The sequence below is a fragment of the Saccostrea cucullata genome, unplaced genomic scaffold (genome assembly GCF_032062105.1).
Source record: "Saccostrea cucullata isolate Sc308-1 unplaced genomic scaffold, CSIRO_AGI_Scuc_v1 ctg366, whole genome shotgun sequence".
Classification (NCBI taxonomy): domain Eukaryota; kingdom Metazoa; phylum Mollusca; class Bivalvia; order Ostreida; family Ostreidae; genus Saccostrea; species Saccostrea cuccullata.
Window position 1 is genome coordinate 263,886 of NW_026931480.1, and position 20,422 is coordinate 284,307.

General features: G+C 33.5%; 1 long non-coding RNA gene across 1 annotated transcript in view; it reads right to left on the reverse strand.

Annotated features, from left to right (window-relative positions):
* Positions 1-5,499: 5,499 nt before the first annotated feature.
* Positions 5,500-20,422, reverse strand: part of LOC134232738 (uncharacterized) — a 40,920-nt gene continuing 25,997 nt past the window's right edge. Inside the window, exons 5-6 of the long non-coding RNA XR_009984840.1 lie at positions 19,412-19,548; positions 5,500-7,436 (exon numbers count right to left, since the gene is read on the reverse strand). This is a non-coding gene — a long non-coding RNA (uncharacterized LOC134232738). The remainder of the gene's footprint in view (positions 7,437-19,411; positions 19,549-20,422) is intronic.

Here is a 20,422-nt window from a genome sequence, read left to right on the forward strand (position 1 = left end):
ATTCGTTGAGATAAGCTCTGTAATCTTTAATAACTTGTTTTATATTAATGAAATCACACAAACGTACATACACACGTAAATACATAATTTTAAAATAATGAAATCACACAAACGTACATACACACGTATATACATAATTTAAAAATAATCTTATTGATATTTTACCTTCTTTTCCATCCCCTTTCCTTGGGAATTATTGATTCAATTAAGTAAAAAAATTGCAATGGCATACAATTTGAAAAAAAAAACGTCATCAAGACTGCACAAAAAAGGAGGTAAATATAAACATGTACAATGTATAATGGGAACAATAAATCGTCTCTTCTTGATATCCACTTTCTTTGTTTCATCAGGAAATTAAGAACCTTTTGTAATAGATTTAAAGGGTAAACCCTACAAATTATGTTTCATCAATTTATGAAAAAAAAATTTATCTAGTAAAGTGGTCATTTTTTTTAAATTTGTATTTAAAAATCAAAAGAAATTTCAAAAATTTAATTTGACCAAAAATCAATTTTGTTTTGTCGAAATCTTTACTTAGACTTGAAGCTTTCAAAATTTAACAAGATTGAAGTTAGTTTGGAAAATTATATTTATCATTTATATTTTTAAATCATTAGTCAATTATTACAAATTTAGGAAACAAAAAAAATTAAACTTCAGATTGTTTAAAATTTTCATTAATATTGTTCATCTGTAATTTTGAGAAGTAGAGGAGAAGATATTTTCATTATTTTTTCGCTGTACCACTAAAAACATTGTCCACGATAGATTTCAAACTCAGTTTACTATATCTGTTTAAAGTTGTAAATTTATATTAAGAGGAAGAGAAAATATGATCTTTATCTTTTAAATTCTAACATCTTAATACATAGGATGTATAACCAAATATACTTTGAAGATTTCATTTTTTCAGAAATCAGACAAAAACCCCTCCTTAAAGGCATTCAATTCTAAAATATTCGTTTTGATATAAAGAGTAGACAAATAAAAATACTACCAATCAGATGAAAGATACCTATGGCTAATTGTACAATCATATCTCAGACAGGACTAATGTACAATACCGCCTACGAAATACAAGTTAACTGCAAACAAAACTTGTCTGCTTTTTTTCAAAATTGATGTCTTTGCAATTTACTATGTAGCCCACACGCGGTTCACCTCACCAGACATGTCAATTCGCTATCTAAGTGACACACATAGCCATGAAATAAAAAGACGAGTAACAAACAGTTTAATTATATATACAAATTTATTTGAAGAATTTCTAGTAACCTGGGCAGCGATCCGTGCACAGGTCAGTCACACATATCGTCCGACATCTGCATAAATTCCTGTCTTTGACCACAGCTGACGTTGGTTGTGTGGCAGCCTGACATTGTTATAGATGTTTGTGGTTACAAAATCAGTTTTCACAATGATCTCAGAATCTAACACAATCTCAAATCATTATGAAAACCAGTTTTGTGTTTAGGTGATTTTCTTGCTGTCTTTCATACTGTAATGATACAAAGTATTGTTAGTTATCAGTGCATTGACAAAATAAAAAAAAAAATATGTTTGTTTGTTGACAAATGGCAAAATTCTTGATAAAATATGTCAACCAAGTTTACATTTACCTTAAATATAAAGACTAATCATTAGTGTAACAACAGTTTCCCCCTACAAAAGTTTGTTTTCTGCCGCTGGCAGCCATTTTGGATGATGTTGGGTGTCCACTGTAAATATAACACCTGTTATTTTCAGTCCGGGGATGTTACACCATTCATGAGCAAAAAAAAAAAAAAAAAAAAAAATTTCAGTGCTTGATTTTTTGAAAAAAACAAAATATTTTTTTTTAAGCCAGAGCCTTGATTTCAGGACGATGACTTTGTTGATGAAAAAATAATCTGATGACAAACTCTTAACATTTAGACTGGAATAATTCGAATGTAGATTTTGAAAAAAAAAAAATCAATAACCTGAATCAACAAACAGAAACTTGGATCTATTTAACAGATAAATATATCAATACAGTCAATGGCACTTGACAAATATTTGCACAGTACCTAAGATCTAACGTAATGGGCATCACATGCAGATAAAGTTTCATGGGCAGACATAAGTCTTGGAAAACCTCAATATCGATATCTAAGTTTGATATTTAAAAAAATTGCAGTTCATCGGAATGTTCATAAAAGAAGTTGGGAAACTATGTTGAAATTTCGATCAAATCGGATTTTTCATGACATAAATTGTGGGAAAATGTTACAAAACATTTCTCCAAGCTAGCGTTTGATAAGCAAAATAAACCATCTGTCTGGTACAAACAAACCAGTACGAAATCTATACAACCAATCACATATATACGTCTGACAAAAACATCTTTACCAGATATACCAACTGCTAGAATGGAGTTTAAAGATTTTTTTTCAAATTTCATTTTAATTCATTTTTAGGCCAAAAACTTTTTCTTCACATAAAAGTGAATCACACATACGTAGGATTGGGATAACAAATGCATCACGACACAAAATTATCTTTAAAAGTCAAGAGATTTAGCAGATTTTGTGTGAAATATTGAGGACTTTGAGCATGCTATCACGTCACGTCATAGGGACTGATGCCACGAAATGGCATTCCGCATCCCATGTCTCCCAGGAGCCAGCAGCCAAATCATGATAAATCTCCTCCTCTAATAAGTTCTGACAATGTCTGTTCTCCTGTCTTCACTTGTGGCTTTTTGAGATTAAATATTTTGTATGTAAAACATTACACCGTATCAAGGGCAGGTTAACTCGATACAAACTTAGATAGAAGTTAACGACTGATAGTTAACGACGGTTACCAACTATCCTACATTTACGTGGCTTTCCCTGACAGTACTATACGCGTTGCCATGAACTTCAAGCTATTTTCTCCACTTTTTTGTTCTTATTACCGACAAGACAATGTATTTTTCACTTTCTCATTGCAGAGGACAGCCGGTGCAATATTGACATTGTAATGAATGTCTACTCTACCATTTTAACGCTACTCACGACAGGTAACGAGCCTCTGACGTCACCCTCACACGTGTGGTCACCGAACACCTGGGCGTTTAGGGTCTTAAATCCCCCCAAAACATTTAATGTTCTTATTTCTTATTTAACCTTACCAGTGATAACTCATTCAAGTTACCCATACAATATATTTTCCCGTCTCGTTTATCTCTAGTGAGGGCTCTTACTGGCTGGGTGAAATGGATGGTCTAAGTTTGCTAATCCCATTAAAATTAAAAAGCGTAGCGTCGGGAGTCTATCATTACCTCTGGTGAACTGCAGCGAGGGGTCCATCAAGAGTAAGATGAGTACCCGGTATTATATCCTGGTCATCGTTTTTCAACAATGCCAGCTCCATTTAATTGATATCTTTTGTTGTCTTCCCAAATCTAATCCTCCCTAATCTATTGTACCCAAATTTTCCCTTTTGGTAACACTATACAAGTTTCATATGTTTACATGAAATTGATTCCCTCCCGAGATCTTTTGGGTAGATTTGGGTTAGCAAGGGGAGGTCAGGTGTTATTACACTTTTTTGATATTAATTTTGAACGGCATTTACTTTTCCCTTTGAAGAGAAAGAGTTAATGTATAGAATTTTTCCGTTACAGTTGCGTTGTACAGGAGCTGAATGGCTGCTCGTTTGGTTATTTAATTGGACTCTGTCACAAAATTGTCTAAAAATTCAATTTTAAATGTTTTGTGTCAGGTGTTTAATGATTGAAAAACTGGAGTTAAAAAATCGTTTAAAATCAGGTAATAAAAACACTAAAAGTCATCAATAGGATGGATTGTTATTAGAAAATGTTACAGAAATGAAGTTAATAACATTTCCCCACATAAAACAGGTGTCTTAACAAATCTCATTACAGTCAGTCAATCAATGACAACCCAATTAACATAATAATGAAGATGCACGTAAAACAAATTAAAAATTTCTAAAATGCATTTTGCATATTGAGAATTTGGTCTGCATACAAATATTAATCTTGCCCAATAATTGACATACATACCTAGAAACCAAGGTTACATTTGAGAGAAATTTATTGAACATTGAGGTGTTAAGTAACCTGATGGGTGAATAACTGAAATCTTTTTGCTTTTGTCAATTTGACAATAAAACCCTCCCAAAGAAAACATCTCTATTGCTAGGTATTAGGTCTCTGGCCCCTGATAGCTAGCCATTTGGAATCAGTATCGTCCTCAGTGCTGCTAATCTGTTACTAGAGCCCCCTCATCTGGATCTCAACGTGTTAATCACAGATCACCTGATACCCAGCAACCAATAGACATTCCTGTTACATGATACAGCACTTAACCAATTAGATTCTTCAACTTATCTCTTTCTCTATCATTATCTGGCCCTCAAAAACGCTATCATCTTCTATCTGATGTAACTTAAGAGATGGGTAATCTTTAATACTTTCTAATCTTTTTTTTTTTTGGATACATATAATAGGTAAGCACTTTTTAAAATCTGGACAGAAAAAAAATCCTACTTTTCTAGAGGGTCATGATTTCAATTGAAAAACAAAAAGTACAGCACATAAAATATCCCTCTTTATATTTTGTGAATTCATAATTTAATAGTACATGAAGTTGCATAGTAGAAGTACAGTGAACAAAAAGTCCGCTTTACCTATTTTATATGAATCTTATAATAGACTACCAGTCACGTGACAGGTGTAGTTCTTTGATGTCAATACACTACTGAATGGAAAAACAAAAAGATGACAGTTGAACAGTGATAATTCATTAGAGATGAAGCAATTTCACATGATGATGGTGCTCCTCCCAAATCATGTGATAGGAAAAAACTGACTTAACTCAGGCAAATTAAATATACTATAGAGAAAAAAAAATGGGTAAAATACAAAGCCTTTGCCTAAACTTGTTGGTAGATGCCTGCTATTTGATTCCGGCTTCATGTTATGTTTTACGACTGTCTATGGTTAGTAAAGCATTCATGGAAACAAATGTATGACTGAATGGTACCATCTGATACAGCTCTCGATTCCTTTAACAGGGTGAGCAGGGAGCAGTAAATCATAAGAGGGGAATATGACATGCATTGTGCTAATTTGACCTCCCTTCTTTTTAAAATGAAAAATGAAATGCTATACATCAAGAGCTGACTCAATTTTATAGACTGTGTTTCCATGTCCCCATTCTTGCAAACAAATTAATCAAAGTCTAAATTGTAGAAATTGTACTGAATTATACACACTAGGTTCAGAGGAATTTATATTGACACATGCTTTTTTCTTCTTTTTTCTGATAGCAGTACTTTGAATTTTTTGGTTTGTAAAACCTAAAATCTTCTTGAAAATATCATTTAATTTTGCAATAAAAAAGTTCTTTGCAGTAGACGTTAAATTTTATATAAATTTGAAACATTAATTTGCCACATTAGGTAAAATTTGCAGACAAACCAAACCAGTATATAATTTTTTCGCCACATTTTAGATCTAATTTACATGAATTAAAACATTTTATGATTTTTTAATCGTTCTTATAATTACACTTTAATGTGAAAAGAAATGACATTGTGGGGTCCTAAAATTGTTTATCTCAATTAAGTGAGAGATATTGGATTATGAGGGTCTCAATTGTAGGGGGCGGGAAATGGGCGGGTCCCCTATAGTGGGCCCTAGTACAGTCCTTCAGACTGACCATAAAGTTCCCAACCCCCATTGAGAACAACAAAACTGAATCAATAATATTTTAATTTGGATGAAAGTCAGCTTCACACTTCAGAACTCCTTATTCAACCCCATCAAAAAATTAATGTTGTGATGTTCATAAAAAAATCTTTTGGACCTGCCAAGGAACATTGTGAATAACAAATGAAAATGCTTCCAACTTGCTGAACCCAATTAGGTAGAACCCCTAGGTGGAAGGGTCTCATTGAGATTGCTAGTTCAACCTCCACTCCAAAAAAAGCCCCTTAATCAGGATACAATGCCTTCACAAGTCAATGGTCCATATGGAAAATCTGTTTCACCAAACCTCTCCCCCCTTCAATGAGATTATGCCAATCATTTGATTATTGGTATTAGCTCAACTAGTTGGGTTAAGCAGCCGGAAAATTGATCTATTTTTATAAACACTTGATTCATTTAATATATATTATCCCCATCAATGAAGAAGACATTTTAAAACCTTAACATTGCATCAGTAGTTTACAATGGAAATGTCTCGCTACTTGTGGTGCAGATTTTTTTTATCATTGTGATACAACTCAGCTGATCTTGCGTGGAGATAATGTTGTTGTTTTTTTAATCTTTCCCTCCCTGTTTTAGAGTTCCCTATCTTTGAGAGAAAAGTCAGAGCAATTTACTGCCACTGCTATTAACTTCATCGAGAAATGTAGAGTGCTGCAAGTGAAAGAAGGAGACAAACACAAGAGTTTCTTTTCAGTTTCTACCTATTAACTGTCAAAGATATATTTTTCGATTTTTCTTGATAGCTCAAACACAATCTTCAAGCACACAGATATTCAAGTAACTGTTTCTAAACAAGTCTCAATTACTGTGATGCTGTCATCTTTAAGTGGTTTTATACCCTGGGTTTGGAATTTTGTACACCTTCTTCGAGATAATTACAAAGACACTTGTAATTAATAATTTCCTCCGTGCTGAACCAAACATATCTTAAATGAAACATCACTGCACTTGTGTTTTCTTTTGATTCTAGTATTGTCTGTTACTTTGAAGATAAATATATATGTGCCATTTTAACATTTCCTTAATTTTATGACAGAAACAAACTCACACAATTTCATATTTTCTCAGAAAATTAAAGAAATTTCTCATGCTTCCACAAATCATCTTAAGCAATCCTTGAGATTTAAAAAAAATCTTTAAGAAACTGCTTGAACAGATGGAGTTGAAAACTTAAGCTTTGACATTCCTAAATTGGACCTTTAAAGGGGGTGCACTTGAGCCCTCAATAGACATACTAGGGGGGTAAAGTGCAAACCCAGATAAATACTCTCAGTACTGTTTCCTAAACATCTGAAAGTGGGTGGAGTGTTTCAAAAAGTGGATGTGGCATTTTTTTAATCTTATGTTGTATAACTAGGACGCAATACTATCTAAAATTTAATTTTACTCCACTTTTCAAAATGCAATTTTCAAAAAAATTTAAAACAATAAATCACAGGGAACCTTTAAAATTGTGCATCAGCTAAAAAGTGTCTCATTATCCAATAATGAAGATGTCCTAAGCTGTCAAAGACATTGGCATTTTGTTAACATGTGATGAGTAGATAATTAATCAAGATTTTTGTCAGATGTACATGCATTTACCTTCGGGGCTACTATACCTGGGTGATGGTCAACTCATGTTATGACTAACAAACCTTCACAGCTTAATTTTCTCTGTCAATCATATCACATAACAGCTCTCAACCTGCAAAAAATAAAATTACATCAAGTTGTGAAATCAATCAATGAAAAAAAATCTTAATCAATGAAAATGGAGGAAAATTTTGGCAATATTTATTACAGTACAAGATGAACATAATAGTGTTCAATTTATGCAGTTTCATGAAATTTGGTATGTAGATGTGGTTTCAGATAATTAGAAATCAATCATTAATCGAGAACAATATATCAAATTAGCAGGTTCCATCTGATTTAGACACCATCCAATATTAGGATAATTTGTTAACTAGACCTGATCCCAGAAAATCCATCATCATTGATCTTGTTGATCATACGTTAAAAAATATTAGCTTAAAGTGAAACCAGATTAACATGTGATAAGCATGCTGGTTTGAAACTACCATTTGTTCAATACAAAAAAGTCACCAAGTCCTTGTATCAAATTCAATTCCTATAGCAATTCAATACATATCAGGTGCATTACTAGTTGTAACCAACTGAAAACTTTCAGTCATGAAAAAGAATCATCACCCACAAGGTCTACATGTCTTAAATTGACACATCAAAGATTCCTTTACCAATCTCTGAAGCCATTGATAAAAAATCTACTGCTGACTATGTCAGGAAATACTTAGGACAGTTTCATTGGATGCCAAATTAGTTCCGAGTAATTATTCTCCAATAAACCCACCAGATACAGGGCTAGTCTGGAATTAGTCCACAACACTATCCACAATGTGTCTCTCTCCTCTGTCCACCATAAATTCTACAGCTCTGCCATAAGATGAGGGCTTCTATACTTGTTAAGCTTTTCTAATTACAAAAGAGGGTCTGAAGTTTTAGTGTTCTTTTCCTGCTTTTGAGAAAATGTAAAGATCACAGAAAGAGGACAAGCTATTGTCATACAAAGGAGGATGCATACACTGTGAGAACAGGGTGTTAACAATATTGTATTTCATAATGGCAGACACTTGTACTTCATATACCATGTAAGATGTAGATGTTTTTCAACCTCTGTTGTTGCTCATTTTAACAACTTCCAAAATATCGATTTTGGTGTTAGTTTTCCTCAGACAGAAAATTACTAAAGTATTCAAATTGGAGAAGAGCGTGCAAATCCAACTGCATTAAAAGTCTTATCAAATGTAAACAGAGGATAAAAATTTCTAAATTTCAGTTGACTTGTGTAGAAACAAGTGCAGAATGGAATTTTTTGTATTCCAAATATTTTGTCTCCAGAAATTAAAAAAGTTACAAACTTGCACGGCACCAAACCTGACTGGGGCTTTTCAAGAAAATCCTGTTATGTAATATGTTTAGTTCACCAATAAGGAGGTGCACTTATAAAGTGTTGGGACCAAAGTGAACCCTTTTTACATGAAGTGTAAAAAAAAAATACACATTCTCGAAAAGAAACCTAGTCAGAAAAAGTAGCCAAGCTCCTCTTTAATAGATCCATAGATTTGTTAAAAAACTCATTATCTGTCAACCAAATATTATTAAATGAAACCACATATTGAAAAATGTTGACAAGCAATTGCCCTGCCTATAAGAAAAGCCCTCCTGATCATCCACCTGTGAAATTTTACTGTTTCTTTTTTCAAAAATTTAATGCTATCCATTTATCAAGTTGGACAAAATTCAAATGCTCAAAATTGTATTTCATCATGCAATGTTCGGATGAATGTGCTCAATGAAATTCATGGAATTTAATTTGTCAAAGGAAGAAAAATCACCATGAAATCATTTCATGTCTAATCTATAATTTTCTCTTTTCATTTTTACCAGGATTTATGGCATATGTGACCCAAAAGCTCAAGTTACATCAATCTCCAAAACCAATAATATCTTGACTTCTCCCTGCAGAATGTCTTTACTCCTTTAGTCTTTAATTTGTCTGTAAAATACCACAGAGAAAGATACTGGTCAAATGACATGACATCATGGAGGAAAATGAGCATATGCCACTGATGTAATCGCTTGCCAAAAGAACATTTATTGCATGAAGAATAAGGGAGATACATAAATGTTCCAGGCTTTGACAACTTTCAAACTGCTGCAGCTCTTCGTTCAGCAAGCGATTCCCAAAAAACAAATCCTTGTTTGTTCCAGAGAGACAAAAATTCCACTGCCTGTGAACCTGTTACTTTTCACAAGTTCCTCCCAATTTTAATTTCAAAATTCTTTTGAAAATGATATTAAAATCAGATGCTAAATAAATATTTGGATTATTTTTTCAGCTTGAATATACAAAACTTTTTTAACAAATCACGCCAACCAGAAGATAATTTTTTTTCTCTGTTGCATTTTGAACATTTGCAAGCAATTATTCTCCGATCAGTAATAGACACTTTTACACAACTCAATGGCTTTCAATGGGCATAAACCATTTTTTACAACTAAATTAATGATTGCAGGTCAAAGACTAAAGAGAGATCAAGACACAGCCTCTAAGATTTGATCGCGACAATATATTGGGGAGGTTACTGGGCTGACCTTGTGCACAATTCAGTACCAAAAGTAATCTGTGGTCCATTTCCAATTGTTGTCATTAGGGAAAAAACTTAAAGACACCCAAACTGCCACACACAGAGTTTATTGCCCCAAAAAACACACAAGATTTAAAGATAACAAGCTGCATATCTAGCAAGCCTACAGATATTGGTGCGGCATCTTTCAGTCATCATTTCAAACTATGCCTTGCAAAGATCTTCCCCAAAAATCTTCCCCAAGAGTAATTCTTATTTACACCTCTGACAAATAATAAAGACGTCATGTAATTTACACTGTGGGATAAATTGATGGGTAGGTAAATAAAGGAAGGAATGAAATAAAGTCATCTTCAAACTGCATAAATCCATCTCTTTTTAAATTGCAATAAATTTTCAAAATGAGGTGTGTGCACATCTTATTGCCTTTCTTGCAACATGAAACTTGTGTCCCCTTAGAAAAATAACACTGTGCACCTGAAATGATACAAATAATGGACGAAGTTGGTAGAGGCTTTATCTGATACCATCAGGTTTTTCAACTTATTTACTACATTCTTCATAAACTATATCATAATGCATATCAGAGAGATTAGATGCACATATATTTCCCTGTCAACCTTTACAGTAATTGTTTTCAGAATACAGGGGTAGAATTTCAGGGGTATATCCTGGGTCACCTCCAAAAAACTGTGGTTATGAAATGCCTTTTTAATTTTCTAGGTGTCTGGGTCAAACCGTGTCAAGGATTTCATAATTGGCTGGCAAGCTATCATTTAATTTACAGCCTAAATAGTGGCTTATTATGGCAGTCAAGTTGCAAGTATCCATAACCAGGAATATATTTCAACATTTTCTTTTTATCAACCATTTCCTGTTGAGGTATATTCTCTAAGATAGGTACAATGTATCTGCAAAATCTGTCGATCAAACACTGAAAGAAGAAGTCACTCTATATGCGATGTGTCTGTCCCAAGTTAACATCGTATTGTAAGAAAGCGACCATTTGTGAAGACGCTGGCTACTCAATATTGTCTGCATGCACCGTTTATGAATTTTTTAATTTATGATTTATTTGCCCACTGCACAGCATATTGCATGACGAGAGCCTGACAATGGGAATTATGATATGGTACTCCCAGACCGTCTAGTGAGCAGCTATCAAAGTGGAACCTCATCCCAGTCACAAGCACGCTCCAACAGAAAACATGCAATTAGTGGGTTTCATTTTTTTTAAAAAAATTTTTTTTTTAAACTTACTTTTGCATTTTTGAGGTGCATTTTAAAAAGTTTTGCTTTGCATCATGTAAATATACACATTTTTGCTTGCAATCTATTGCATAAAAATAAAAAAAAAAAACATCAAAGCTAGGAGCTATCCTATACTGTTTATGCAACCTGGTTTAATGAATTGATCAAATACTTTTCAAACCATTTGCTGTCTTTGACTGCATGGAAATAACACTGCATTTGCAAATCATTGCCCAAAGCTAATATTCCCAAATATGGCAAAGAGTGCATCAGAAAAGTTAAGCAGCACTTTTCTGCAATTTATCCATTCATTCATCTTTTTTATTCACGAAAGTCAGGATGAAGAAACTACAAGATCACCCTCCCCTGATATCTTATTCAGCTCTGGGTCGTGCAAAGTAAACGATATCATCAATGAAAGTTTTCATATCATGGGAAAATGGGGAGTGGTGAGACACAGAGAGAATTGGATGTTGGATATCAACTTTGAGTAGAATAGAACACACCTCCTATATACACCTTCTATCTTCACAGGTTATCTTTGATCATGTGAACTCGCTCGGTTACATTTCATATTTCCGCTCATTTTTTGCAGGATTTGCAATTGTGCATATTGTCACCGGGTATTACGGCCGTTTCTGAGGAAATATGATTTTTTAACCTCATTTAGATCTGTGATAAGAAACATGCAATTATGAAATTAGACTGTATGAATGAAATGTACTACATCATTCATAAATTTACAAGTATGCTTAGCAATAATCTTAAAAGATAAAAATATTTCTAATAAATCATGTAATCATGACAAGTTTGCTAATTTTGAGAAAATTATGGACATTAGACAGAAAATAAATAAATGTACCTGGTATTTAACCAAATAGATCAATGTTCTCCTAGTGAAAATAAATGTGTCAAAACCCAACTTATCTTCACTTGGAACATTTTGGATAATGAATTCATCTAACAAGGTCAGCACAGTCAAAATAAGTAGAATTAGGGCAAATATAAAAGTTTTCCATTTTTTGATAAAAATTTTAAGGTCAATCAAAAAATTTTCTTGACATGTTTGTTTTGATATATTATACATTCTGAACATTTATCACTTGATTGAGGGCAAAATCCTGTATAAAGATTTATTGCTATTTCTTTTAAAATTATGCATCTCTGTATCTAATTAGGGATCATGGAGTTGACTGAACTTTTGGGTTTCTTTTCTTTCTTGCAACTTGAAGAAATTGTCAAGAAGCAGATCCAGCAGAGTTTAACAATCTATTACAAATGCACATTGAAAATCTCTTATGATTTAATTTTTAGTTCATATGCCAAAATAATAAATGTGTGTTTTTCCCTTAATTTTCTTTAATCAGATGTTTGAATGAAAAACTGATAAATAAATCTTTATATTTATTTTTTTCTGAATACAAAAAAAATTGCAAGTTTTGTGGCACCTCATTTCAAAATGAAGTGCAAATATATTTTGCATGAAAAAAATTACTCCAGGCCCCATGACAGCAATATCATTAAAATGATTAAAATTGCCTAATAAATTCAATCTAGCTGCCAAGGTGACATTCTTTTTTTATCACATGAGTATGGATCATAAAAAAGCCCCTCTGGATTAAAGTTCAAAATAGAACAATAAGTAATTCATCAAGATTTGGGGATTAATTAAAATCTGGCCATACAAGAGAGAACTAAAATTTTTAATATGGCATATTTGTTCCACTGATATTTTTTTTTCATGAAAAAATGAAAATCATATATTAATAAAAAAAAATTGTCTGAGAAATATTCATTACCGTACAGAAAAAAAATTGTCTGACAGTCTCAAAAAAAAGAAGAAGAAAAAATAAAAAAAAAATACATCTGTGCTTTTCATGAGGTGTTCAATCAATCAAGTTTGCTAACTCTATTTGAATACACAGAATATAAAACGTACCAACTCTTTTATCCTATTCAAACAAAGTTCACACCGAGAAGGATCAGCAAGACATTCGACTCTAACATTAATGTCTGTTTCTATGAAGTGGACCCTAGATCTAAAGTAGGTTTTCATCCCAATAGTTTTAGACTTCATATCCCCAAAGTACGCAATCGCTTGATTACACAAGACACCATGGGAAAGTACCGTGTTATACTTATTAGTGAGTATGGCAACCGTAATTAATCACAAGAACAAATCTCCGAAAAACATAGTGTGTGCATGTATGCCAATTATCAAAAATCAAGCTTAAACAAATTAATCTTATCAGAATAATGATTTTGGATGAAAAAAAGAAATTCTAAAAGTAGAAGTGAACTTTGACAGGTTTTCCTGATTGCAAATCAGGATTAATGTGTCAAATTTTTTGGCCAGACATATAGAGTTGCATATATTGTGTTCCGCAAAACTCGATCATTGATTGAAAAGCACTTAAAATTTTAGCGAAAATCTTAAACAAAGATCTTGGTAAACTAATTGATAACAATCAATCAAGAGTGGGCTGGTACAATTTTTTTTTACTACTTGTTTTTATTTCAGTGAAATGCAAACTATGACTTCATCTTGCCTGATTCAGAACCAATCGCTGGGTAATCTTATATCTGATATTAATACATATTAACCACTTTGTCTTCATGAGTGGACAAGCTTCAGCAGGTTTTTCACTGGGAAAATGTTCAATCTGAAAGTATGATTTTTCCCACCAAGTTTCAACCCCTCAACTTGGAAAGCCCAAACTTGTGTTTTTAGTGTCTTTGCTATAGTAACTGGTCATGTCTGAACAACCATTATAGTTTTGTCCTCAACCAGCAACAAAAGATGGCAACTTCCAGTGGGGGGAACCCAATATGGGGAGACCTTTGGCTGGGGACAATATCTGAAGGAATGCGTGTGATTGTCATCAATGTTTATGTTCACCAATTTGTTGTAACTGAATTAGATGTAAATAATACATGCTCTGATAAGAGGTGACAAATCATTTAACCCCCACTCACAAACATTTGTAATACTTCCCCAATATTGAATTCAATGAATTGTTTCTGTTGACCCCAAAGCCAAGTGCTGTTGCTAAAAGCTGACCCAAACTTTGAAAAGGAAAGAAAATTGAAATAGATCTGCCACAAGATATAAGAAGTTGTTTAAATTCCGGAGGCCATTTACGTGCATGTCAGATGCCCACCACATATACATTAGCACTTCTAATCTGATAATAATTTCCAAAGCATTGTGTTGTAAAAGTTAACATCCATGGCAATCAACTTCAAATCTTTGGAAAAGTGAAATTTCAGAATCTGGGAAACTTTACTCCTTCAAATTCTCTTTTAGACCCATACAATATCCTTGCCTTCCTTGGCAGAATTTTTTATTTATAATGAAATTTGTCTCGTTGTTGTATGTTTGTGAAAGCGAAACAAACAAGTGCAGGACTCGTGTTCTCCTTTGCCCTTTTTGTAGTTTTCTTCAAAGAGAGTTTAGAAAGACACCAATGACCCCAAATTTAGTACGTGTTGAAAATGAAGACACCAGTGCAAGTTACCATGTGTAAAAATAAGACAGAACAAAAACACAACAAAAGTTATTTTGAATTCAGAGCATGGATGGCATTTATACAGGTCTAAAATAATCTTTTGTGAATTTACACACCAACTATTGTCTCCTCATCCCAAATTTATCAATGGTTGCAAGTGAAAACCGCAAATTGTACTTAATTATACAGTAACCAATACATTAACATATAGAACAACAACAAAATTTGAATATTTATGATAGTATTTGCAAGGACATTCAACCATATATTTATGAGGTGTAATGAACCACCTATAGACCTGTTAAGTTAGAATTGGTAGTGGTATATACCCTATTTGTAAGATCTGACAATGTACAAATCTTCATACATACACCAACTTTAAGCAAAATATATTTCATTCCATCAGGTTTCCCTTTTCATATGAAGTTTTTTGTTTGGATTATGGATTATATACTTGACACTTAAAAAACAGTGACAAGATGTTGATGGATGATTCAATTACTCACAAATTTGCATAAACAGTTCATTTTGATAATGATAAGCATAACTTATTTAAAAAATAAGCTTTATCACCAATAGGGTAAATCAAGAACAAGAATATTAATCCTTTCCCTTTTTGGCTTTAAACATTTTTTTCCTTCATTTTCAGAAAATCAAGTTAATCTATTGACAACCAAAGATTTGGTTATTTTCATTAGGTGGCTATATAATTTTATTTATGTGGTCTCATAAAAGTCTGATGTCCATCTTCCAGGGTAATTACTATGAGCACAGGTCATAGCAAGCCTAAAGTTGGCAAGTTATTATTTTAATGTCAGTATTTCATCATTCTGTACAACTTGGTGGCAAAAGATAGGTCTTGCGAGAAGTTGTTGCAATACTGTGAACTTTCTGTGCATGAAAAACTGACCGAAGAAGTAATATTAGTAAAAAGTGCATCATGTCTAAACTGCTCATCAGAGCACTCAATGACCCATTTAACTAGTCTGTTGCGGCAATGTAGAGCAAATTAATTTGTAGTACATGGACCCATACTGTTCCAGAAGACAACCTCTTACTGCTGTTGATCCAGCTGGCGGGTACAACAGCCTGCCTAGCTGAATGAAACTCCTGGATTATTCCTTTTAGAAGCAAACAATTAACTCTCCTTATCAGGCAGCCAAATCTTGGTCTGATCCCGTCTCTTCCCTATCTAGAGGAGGTCATTAAATAAACAATAAAGCAGGTTTTTTTTTGTGAAAATTTATTCATTCTGTCTAAACTTGGAGTAAATGCTTTAATTATATGGTCCCACCTCAATGGGCATACATCCTTGTAAAGCCCCCGCTTGATGTCGTAAACTGTTTACAAGATATACCAATTAATTAGTTTAAAATCTAAATAAGGAAGAGCTCCCGAGTTCAATAGCCTGGAGATTAATGCACAGTCCCGCTTCATTTACTATCCGTTTCTTTTTTCTGAGGAGCATGCAGTCATTAGGTGCATAACTATCTATCAAATCAGCTGGAAAAGCAAGTTCTCCCGACACTGTCATTACTTCACACAAAGTACCCAATAATTTGGTCATCCAACGGAGAGGCACAACATTTAGCAAGCAAACAAGCATGTCCGATTCCAATCGCTGGATCTTTCTTTTTTTCTTACTTTTACACCTCTCTTTAGAAAAATTGACTGATAAATGTTTGAGAAGAACTTCAAAAGGAAGGAGTTTGTCTATGATATCTTTGACGATCTCCCGAATTACATTTATTTAATACCTTTTGAAAAGGAAATCCGATAGATGAATCTGATATTGAAATGGCTACATCAAATGTCATTGCAATTACTGTATTTTTCCTTAAAATCCTTATCTGCAATTAAAATCAATAGCAAAAAATACGGATTCGTTTTGGAGAACCTTGAGAATCTCAGAGAAGTATTTTATTGCATTTAAATAAAAGAAAGTAGGTCAAAAACTTTTTTTCTCTGTGGGCAAGACTGCAAGTTTCCTGACACTGGGTAGATCCCTTGGTATAAACTAGATAGGAACAGATTAAATATATCTTTACAATTTACTCTGGCTATCATAATGGGGTATCACTTGAAAAGAGTGTTTAAAAAAAAACCTCTCTGTCAGCAATTACCTATCAGCAGTAGGTACGTGAATGTTTGACACAGGAATAAGATGTTTTCATCCCGGGAAGCATATCCAATACTGGAGATTAAGTGGAACATAGAGTTTGAATTGAGGAGATTTACATTTAAATCAATAATTGGTGGTATTTCCTGATTTGGCCTGCTACTGGCTTGTTTAGTTTAACAGGTACGCGAAATTGGCCCCGCCAACAGGTATTACATGGAGCAAAGGGTTAAACCGTCAGTTTTACAACTGACAATATTTTTGAAGCCAGAAGATTTTTGAGAGAAATCTTTTTGCAAATAATATCAATATATTTTCCCTGACACAAAAGAAACAATTTCCACTGGAGAATCACTTTCATCCCTTTTTTAAGTCAAAAATCAACAAGTGGCCAAAACAGAGATAGAGAAACAAGAGGCATGACAGAACTCATTGCCGATAAGCTGAATTATGTGTTACCTTTATTTTTCCCCCCTAATACACGCAAATGTCTATACAGGCAACCAAAATGAATTAAAAGGGTGGGGCACACTTAGGTTATATATTTTTTTCCTCTATTTGTAACTTCTTAAGCCAAGCCTTAAAAATCTATACCTCTTCATCAATTGAAATGAAATATAATGAAATATATACATGCAACCTATTCGAGAAATGAAATTAAAATTAGCTTAGCTAAAAGTATAATTGAAATTGTATCATACATTTCTTTTTTTTTTAATTATCTTACTCCTTGATAATTTGCTTTAAAAACATGCAGTGTTTACTTTTAAGAAGGTCAACATATCATTTAAACAGATGGAAATTTTGTACCTAGATCAACTTGAACTTGTCTAAGCTAAGAAATATCTAATATTTATGAGGGCCAACACTTTAACACATGTCACCTATTTGTGTGAATGAAAGAGACATGCCTGTTTAGCCTAAACATGGTAACCTTTCAATGTAACACTTAAGACAAAACATTCTTTGTAAAATCTTTTAATTCATGGCATAATAACTTTGGAAATACAAAAACGTATTTGTAAGGTCTGCTAGTATAATTATTCTAATATTCTAAATCATGCAAAAGCTGTGGTTTGACTTCCTTAATTTCAAAATTGGAAAAACTTGATGTTGATGTTTTGGCGACTAGCTTAGGCCCAAGATTTTTATATTTTTCACCTTTCTAGACTGTGCAACTCAGGTGCAAACTACAAAATTAGACTCAATTTACATCACAGGTTTTTCTCCGATTCTTTAAACCCCCACGAGCCGTGTTTGTCTGTACACAAATGTAATGTTTCGTCAAATTGGTTTGCCCAGAGTTAAAATATGCGATTTACATTTCTCTGTGCAAATAATACAAAATAAGGAATTACGACAAAATTTCCGTTTAACGTATAATTGGACTTCTAAATGAAAATCATGTAATCTATGCATACAAAGTAAATTCCCTGGATGACGGAGAACATCAGTTTTCACAAATAGATGTAAGCTATATGGATTGTAATCTGCGAGTTTTCATGCCTTTTTCCAGCTTGCGCGCTTTGATTGCTGCACGTGTGAATACCTCTTGACCTATGTTACGGGACTCCGTCTCCGGAATGACAAACACACTATAAAGGGGTGTAAATATCCCGCTTAAATGTAGTATTACTGGTGATTATGAGGCGGTGTTTTGCTTCTCATAAATCTTTCATGTCCAATATATCATCTGAAAGGAACCTCTTCTTTATTTAATGTTATCTCTTATGTGTGACCTACTTCATACCCAGTTTAAAGCCAATTACAAACCCTCTGAAAAAGAGTATTTTGAAGGTATTTTCATCAAAAATTATCTTTTTCTTTATTTTTTGATTGGGGAAGGGTGAAAGCATCGATACAAAAGCATGCCATATTTGCTGGGACTCTTCAGACAAAAGCATTATCAACACTTCACAAGTCCTGGGTAGAGTTCCTCTCGATGCAAATATTGATTCGAATATTACCTTTTATTTGACGATCTTGTTGAGAGATAATGATTATTAATAACCAAGTTTGTGCTAAATGTTACTTAAACAGACAGTCAACATACAATTTGCAGCTTTTATTCAATTGCACAAATTTGATACGACATGATGTCTCCAGCGGGAAGAAATGTGGTCCAATTGAAGCCGTAAGTGGCATTGAGTTAGACCCGTCTGAAGATCTTCCGCCACCAAAAGTCAGGACACCCAACAATGGAGTGGGGCCGCCCATATTAACTCATCTAAAATTACATTATGTACTTGTTTGTAACAAGTTGAATATTTGAGGGATGTCTTCGATCTTTTTGTCATAATTATTGTGGCAGACTTTTTTACTACCATTCTTTGATGAGTTATCAAAAGGTATGGAATAAAGGCTCAGAAAACTTGAGCACACTTCTGCAAATTCTCAATTATTTGAGTAAACTGCAATCCAAAAATCAGTCAATGCACAAGCTGATTTTTTACCCTAGTTCTATCCTCAGAAAAAAAGTTTGAACATTGCATACAAAAAAACAGAGCACATTTTCTGCTTTTCTGCATACTGCACTATACACTCTTACCCAATCCAGCAAATAGAAGTTCTATCCATGTGGCAGGGAAGAAACCACAGTCAAACAAGATTATTTACGAAAGTAATTACTTACCACTTTATGATGACAAGTCCACAACCTTGGTCTCTTTCTCAGGTGTATCTCTGGTTGATGGGTAAACTGTATATGAGGCATCTCTTCATCTGATCTTCTTTATATTTTCAGTACACATCAAAATACTCGAGCAGTGACTGAAAAAAATAAATATTTCAGGGATTATACAATCAGATGTATGGTGTGCAAGACTTGAACAAGCTAAGTCTAGGTGACATACTGATGTTACAATTTGTAGGTAAATAATGACAGATTGGGGAATGCTTCGTTAGTGTGTTCATATACCTGTAGACATAGTGGAGATGGTTTCTCACTTAGTCACAGTGTATCATCTCACTCAGAGCTGTACACTCTACAGTGTATATGATCAAGGAACACCAAGTTAATGGACAGGAACAATTTACTTCAATTACTTTCTTATTGCCCAGACTGTCTATTTTTATTCAGGATGACTATAGTGTTCTGGACACCTTGGAGAAGAAAGAGAGAGAGGGGGGAAGAACTCCTTTTCTTTTCACAGACAGGGAGAGCTTACATTGCATTGACACATGTACATCAGAAGTAAGAGATGATAGATTTCCCCTACATACACGACATTCTTCAGCATCATGAAAAGTCAAAATGGTGGCGGAATGTGTAAATCAAATGTGACCGATTGCTCGCTGAAACTTGCGTCACTTGATGGAGCATGTGTGATTTGATGTTCCCCATACTTTGACTACCTGTTAGAAAAGCCAAGGGAGGAACACATACAAAACGGTGCCGAGCAGAAAATTCTTATGAGATTGGCCACAGATAATACAAATGGAATCTCAAACCTTACGTCACCACCCTTTTCAAAGATAGTTTTTCATGATGTGATTTGAGTTTTATGCAAGTTCTTTCCATTCAATCACAGAAATGCAATTTTGATGAGAAAATTCGACTTTCACATCATTTGAAACACTATAAAAAATTTAACCTACAAAAAGCATTTGAGTCCAAATTTTTAATGAATAGATTAAAAACATC